The 6,373-nt window shown below is 40.8% G+C and overlaps 1 pseudogene; it reads right to left on the bottom strand.

The window, feature by feature from the left end:
- Nucleotides 1-2,720: 2,720 nt before the first annotated feature.
- LOC142440884 (DNA-directed RNA polymerase II subunit RPB4 pseudogene) lies at nucleotides 2,721-3,130 on the bottom strand (annotated as a pseudogene).
- Between the last annotated feature and the right edge of the window lie 3,243 nt (nucleotides 3,131-6,373).

Raw genomic sequence — 6,373 nt, 5'->3', positions numbered from 1 at the left:
CCTAAACATAATTTGTCTCTCTTAACTCAGTCTTAGAAACTCTCAGTGTAAGAGTTTTGTTTTCTTCCTCTCGCGGCCTCTCTTCCTGTAGTAAACACCGTGGGTATATAATACAGTATCTTACTCGTCCTTTCAGTTTGCATGATTTCAGCTTGAACTCTTTAAAGGTTCTCTGTTTGTGCTAATTACCGTGGGCACCCGAAAGGTATCAGTAAATCGGACTGTTGCTAATCCTGCCTTCTCCATGTATTCCTTTGAAATGCCCTAGGATGCACCAGGGTATTGAAACATATCAGCCCTAGAGAAGATTTATCACCCCTGTCAAATCACAACACTCACAGAGATGAATTCTGACATTCACCTCAATATAAGTCAGAAGCCACTTATTAGTTCATTAGCCAATTCTGTATTACTTTTGCCATTAAGTTTGACAACACACGCAGTGTCTCTATATTCTTTTATTATGGTATAACCTAACATGAATTCAAAAAGAATTTTAAATTGGGAGTTCAGTCTTCAAAGTCAAATATTTGACCTGCAACTTGGCATCCTGTGGGTAATACAACCTTCTCTGAAGATCTAAATCCTGTTGTAGCATTATAAGGGTCAGTGGCATTTTTAAAATGCAGCTTTTACATCAAACTGAAAGTTATTTTTAGGAAAGAGTAAATTATGAGCATCATAATTGTTCATGTAGATTATCTGAAATCTAATTCTTATTTAGGACTTCTTTTCTGCAGTACCTATATACTGACAAACTGCTACGAGTCCGATAACTCTATGAGAATACTGCAATTGGTCTAATGAAGTGTAGAAACATCTAGCTCCACATCCTGTAAATTTGATAACACCAGGTCTCTAAGTCAAAAGAAAAGTAGGTAACTATTTATTTTCTACCTTCTTGCTGAGAATTTTTCCTTTTTAAAGAGGAATCCACAACTCTAGTGTCAATAAATATTACAGATTCAAGTGTACAGCAGTTGTTTCAGTTAAATCATCACCCTGTCCCTCTTTAAGCCAAACCTCTTTTTTTCATGAATGGTCTCCTTTCCATCCATGTATTTCTAATGGGGATTATACCCAATATACATCCTCTATAGAACAGATGGAAATTCAATTTATTGTTCTAACTTTATGGTTTCAGCTATTGTTCCAGGATCAAGTGGTTGACCCTTCCTGGACCTGAAGCCTTTTGGAGGGAATATGTTCGGTAAGAAAATAATAGAAATGGAGTATTTAATAAAAATAAACCTGGCAATCCAAAAAATAAAATAGAAAAGGGACATCCTCTCACAGAAGGGTCACAAGGAAAGGACAAGTCAGCCAGGGTGCAGCATAACACCAACAAAACATACACTATTCTCCTGATTCCTTGAGGCTTTCTCGCCACCAGTATCATGACCGCAGCTCTACCTCAAAAATCTGGCTCGTCTGAGCATGTATACTGGCACAGACAAGTGCTCTCGACACACGTAATCCAGTGAAACCAAGAGCGTAGGGAGAAGGTGGCGGGACAAGTGGAAGAAGAGGGGGAACCGATCACAATGATTGTTGTATAACCCCCAAAGGGGGAAGAAAAGCAGAAATGTGGGTGAAGAGACAGCGGTAGGTGTAAGATACAAAAATAATAATAATTTATCATTTATCAAGGGCTCACAAGGGTGGGAGGGTCAGGTAAAGAGGGGAAAAAACAGGAGCTAATACCAAGGGCTCAAACAAAATATTTTTAAATTGATGGTGGTAATATAACTACGAATGTGCTTGATACAATTAATGTATGGATTGTTATAAGAGCCCCCAATAAAATGATTTTGAAAAAGAAGGAAATAGAAAAGGAAGAACTTTCTAACCAAGTGTCTAAAGGCAGGATTAACCTCAAAGCAAAATCAAATAAAGACATTCCGAGAAAAGCAGAAGCGAAACCAAACACCACGGCTTGTCTGTCCGTTTGGCACAGCGTGGCGGCTTGGGCGGTGCTTTGGTGCTGGAAGCTATGTCACTGGCCTGTCAAATGGCAGCAGGGTCACCAAAGTGGGCGGGTTTCAGCAAAGCTTCCAGACCAAGACCAGGCAACAAAGAAGGACTAGGTGCCCGCTCCACAGAGAGCCGCCGCTGCAAAAGGAACACCTCGTGCCCAGCGTGGCAACACTGTCAGAATGGGAAGCTGTGAGGCGTGGTCAGAACGTGGCCAGAGGTCGGGCAGAGCCTGTGCCTCCGCGGTCGTTGGAAGAGCTTGACACATGACAGAGAAGGAGTTGCTTTCTCAAAGTGGAGGCGAACATGGGGACCTGAATGAGGAAATCCGGTGGGGTTGGAACCTTTGGACCTTCATTTGCTGATGGGACACAACTGAAAATGAGGAGAAACAACTGAAAACCTCAATGAATAATCAGAACTTGGAACACACGCAGGATGAATCTAGGAAAATATGATGAGATCGATTCCTGATGTACATGTAATGCACACCTTTCAGATTTTCTTTACGTAGTCAATAGCATAACTTATATGCAAATCACTCACCTCACCTTTCTGAGAGGGAAGAACTGTCAACCTGTGGTCTAACAGTCAAGTCTGAAATGGCAACCTACACCCAAACTGCCATTGCGGTATTCTGCCTACAGGCGCCCCAGTTGTTGCTGAAGGAGAATTTCCGTGGTCAGCTCAGGTCCTGGGAAGGTGGTGCTATGTTGGCTTGTGCTTCCACCAGTGCCATTTGCAGATCAATGCTGAAAACTGCACTTTGTCTGGACATCATCAAGAATCTGAGACAGCTCGTATCTTCAAACTTCCCATCCAAGCTTGATACCAGAACCTTGCGCCCCTCAGCAGTCTCTGGACAAAGACTGGCCAAACAGGCCAATTCAAATGGCACGCTTTTCTTGAACAACAAGCTGCCGACACCGGCAATAGACTCCCTGTTTCTGAAATGAGCTCCGTAGTTTGACGGGTTCATGAAAACTTTCAAGAGTTCCTGTCCATCTTCTGCACTCTCGCTCTATTGCTTCCGATGCTCTAGAAGCCCAAGAAGTTCTGAATTGAGCTGTCTCGGCTGTTTCAAGCTCTCTGGGAAAGATCAGCTGTCTTCTTCCAAGCCTCCAGTCTGAGCATTGCTGCCACGGCCTGCCCCCATCGCAGTGCAGGACCACCTTTCCTGATTTTAAGCCACATAATGTACCCCTTGTTCGGTCTGCACCACTGCTCCTTGCTCCATGTGCAGAATCCGCATGAGCACATGTTAAGATGATGAAAATATTAAGGAGCAATCTGAAGACAAGTTCAGATATTTAAAAAGTTGGTAGCTCACTAGGCATTCGGAGGAACGTTTTTGCTATAGCGAAAAAGGAAGCCAACTCCCAAGATGGAAACTACTGAAGCAGATTTAGAAAGGAAAAGTTGCTTTTTCAGAGAGAAATAATTTCCTAGCCGGCAAGGGTTATAACCCAAATGCTAGAAAGAACATCTCTGTGAAAGAACGAAAATCATATCCATAAGACAAAATATTACAGCCATTGTCTTTTTCCCCCACTAGGGAAAATAAAGTTATGGAACCTAAATTCATGGATCATCGCTTGTAAGTTTTGTAACATGCTATCAACTATAAAAGAAGTTGAGTGACGCCAAACATGAGAATTTTGCGTTACTCTTTCAGTCCATCCTCAAACTGTTTTCTGTCAGTAGCCAAACAAAGCTATTAATGCTTCCTGGAGGTGAGCAAGTTCAGGTTGTTTATCAAGAAAGGGCTATTTTATTGCTTATGTTTCCACACAGAAGCAAACTGATACGCTTTCAAAGAGGAAATCCGCTCATGCTAGGAATATGATAGAAGAAATTATCTTCTGCTTCACCTTCCATCTGGGTGTGCGTATAAGGATCAGAATTTCAGAATGCATTTTGGCGGGGGGGGGGGGGGTTCACATTGCAGAAGTTCGCATTGTGATGCACTTTTAGGAAATCTGTCAAATAAAAAAAAAACACTCTAACATATCTTCAAACTAGACCAATAGGGAGTTTTTTCTTTTTAAATGAATATGCCCCCGTTATTTTTATTTGGTTGTTGGTACACTATGCTCACAAATGCAACTTCAACTATAACCATAGACATGTGTGGGAGAGGGCCTGTGCTTTACATTTCATAAAGAAATCGAGATAGATAGGCTTTAAAGATCTTACCATACATGCTACTTATTATAAACATATCGATTTGAAAGTCTGAGTCAGATGGGTTTTGATGCTACATCCATGCTTGTGAATACCCCAGGTATTATAATGATCCCTATGGAGACTTCTCTTACTGTCATCCCTTTGTGCCTGTCTCCATTTCATGGAAGGGGATTATCTCTGCCCTGGGAAGCGCCTCTTCCTTCTTCCTTAGAGCCTCCATTAACAATTTGCTCAGGTAGCAAAATGGGTGATAGGTTTGTTGTTAGATTCCCTTAACTCGGTTCCGACCCATAGTGACCCTATGCATCTGACATCAACAGTGGGACCTAATTTCCCTCCTCCTGTTCTTATGTTTGCTTGTTTTGATATTAATACCAATATCTAGTTTTCAAAGAAGAATGGGAACAAATTATTGATTAAAAAGATCTTATTCCACTAACTCTACTGATTATACACCGTTTCCTTTTGCTGAAGTTTTCATTAAAACATAACAATCTTCATGATGAGGCTATTTTTGATGAGCTTTCTGTGATAGCTGTTGTGTTAACTTGGTTGGACCCAGATTCTCAATGGTTTAACAGTTAAAACTTAGTAATCCACCATGATGAGATGCTCTTAAGTAAGCGCCCTGCTTCCAGTGTAAGAAGATGCTTCATTAAAGCTTGTCTGCATTCTGCTGAGTCTGGATGCTGTATTTCATTTGTGAACCTAAGGATCTGTGGATGTCAGTCAACAGCTTGTTTTATTACATGCTGTTTCTGGGAGTCATCACAGACATGCCATCTTACCTGCCAGCCTTGGATTCATTCACCTCTGCAGCTACAAGCACATAGTCTTCCTGCCAATCTTAGGTTCAGGAGATGCCTCCAATATAACAGCTGAGTAAAAGACTTAGAGCTTGCCTTACCTTATAACTGTGTAAGCCATTTTCTTATTAGATGATAGATGTTGTTCTTGTGGATATGTGCCTTCCGATTGGTTTCAACCTATAGCGACCTGATGCACAACAGAATGAAACACTGCCCTGCCCTGCACCATTTTCACAATTTTTCTTATGCTTGAGTTCATTGTTGTAGCCACTATGTCAATCTATCTCTTTGAGGATCTTTCTCTCTTTAACTTCCCCTCTACTTTACCAAGAATGAAGTTTTAGATGATAGATAGATAGATAGATAGATAGATAGATAGATAGATAGATAGATAGATAGATAGATACAGAGCTACAGCTATAGCTAGAACAATGTTGTTTTTGTTGTTGTTGTTGTTGTTGGGTGATGTCAAGTCGATTCCAACCCATAAAGACCCGATGTACAATAGAAGGAACAATGACCAGTTCTGAACCATCCTCACAATTGTTAAGTTTGAGCCCATTGTCGCAGAGCCTCCTCTCTTTTGCCACCTCTCCACTTTATGAAACATGATGTCCTTCTCCAGGGACTGGTCTCTCCTGCCAACATGTCCAAACGACATGGGGTAAAGTCTCACCATCCTTCCTCCAAGACGGATTGTGTGTTCCTTTGGCAGTACATGGAACCTTCGGTATTCTTCACTAACACCATAGTTTAAATGTTTCAACGTTTCTTCGGTCTTCCTTATTTAACTTTTGCGTGCATATGAGGTCATTGAAAACACCATGGCTTTGGTCAGGTGCTCCTTAGTCCTCCAACTTTTGCATTACAATTGGCAATAATTATCAGTGCCTCCGGATTGCATGTTTGATCAATTTCTTATTGAAGACGTTGGTAGAATTCTTCAATTTCTCCAAAACTAGTCTTTGTCATTGGTACATAAATTTGAGTCATTGTATTCATTGGATTTTCTTGAAGCCATATAAATACATGTAATTCTGTCATAGACAGCGTTAAAATTCAAGCCAGACGTTGAAATGTTCTTTTTGACTACGAATGCAACAACGTTCTTGATTGTGTCATTCCTGGCATAGAAGACTATATGATTTTCTGATTGAAAATAGTCCATTTCAGCTCATGACCACCTAGGATATAGATCTTTATGCATTCCACTTCATTTTGGATAACTTTTAATTTTTCTAGATACATACCTGTACTTTCACATTCCAATTATTAACTGATGTTTTCACCTATTTCTTCTCACCTTCATTTGTGCCCCCATCAGCAAATGGAGATCCCAAAGGTTCCTACAGTCTTCGCAACATTCATATGACCATGGTTTGCTCTACACTGAAAAAGCAGTT

This window comes from Tenrec ecaudatus, chromosome 2 (genome assembly GCF_050624435.1).
Source record: "Tenrec ecaudatus isolate mTenEca1 chromosome 2, mTenEca1.hap1, whole genome shotgun sequence".
NCBI lineage: Eukaryota > Metazoa > Chordata > Mammalia > Afrosoricida > Tenrecidae > Tenrec > Tenrec ecaudatus.
The sequence above is the reverse complement of the archived record's forward strand: the minus strand, read 5'-3'. Positions and strand labels throughout refer to the sequence as shown.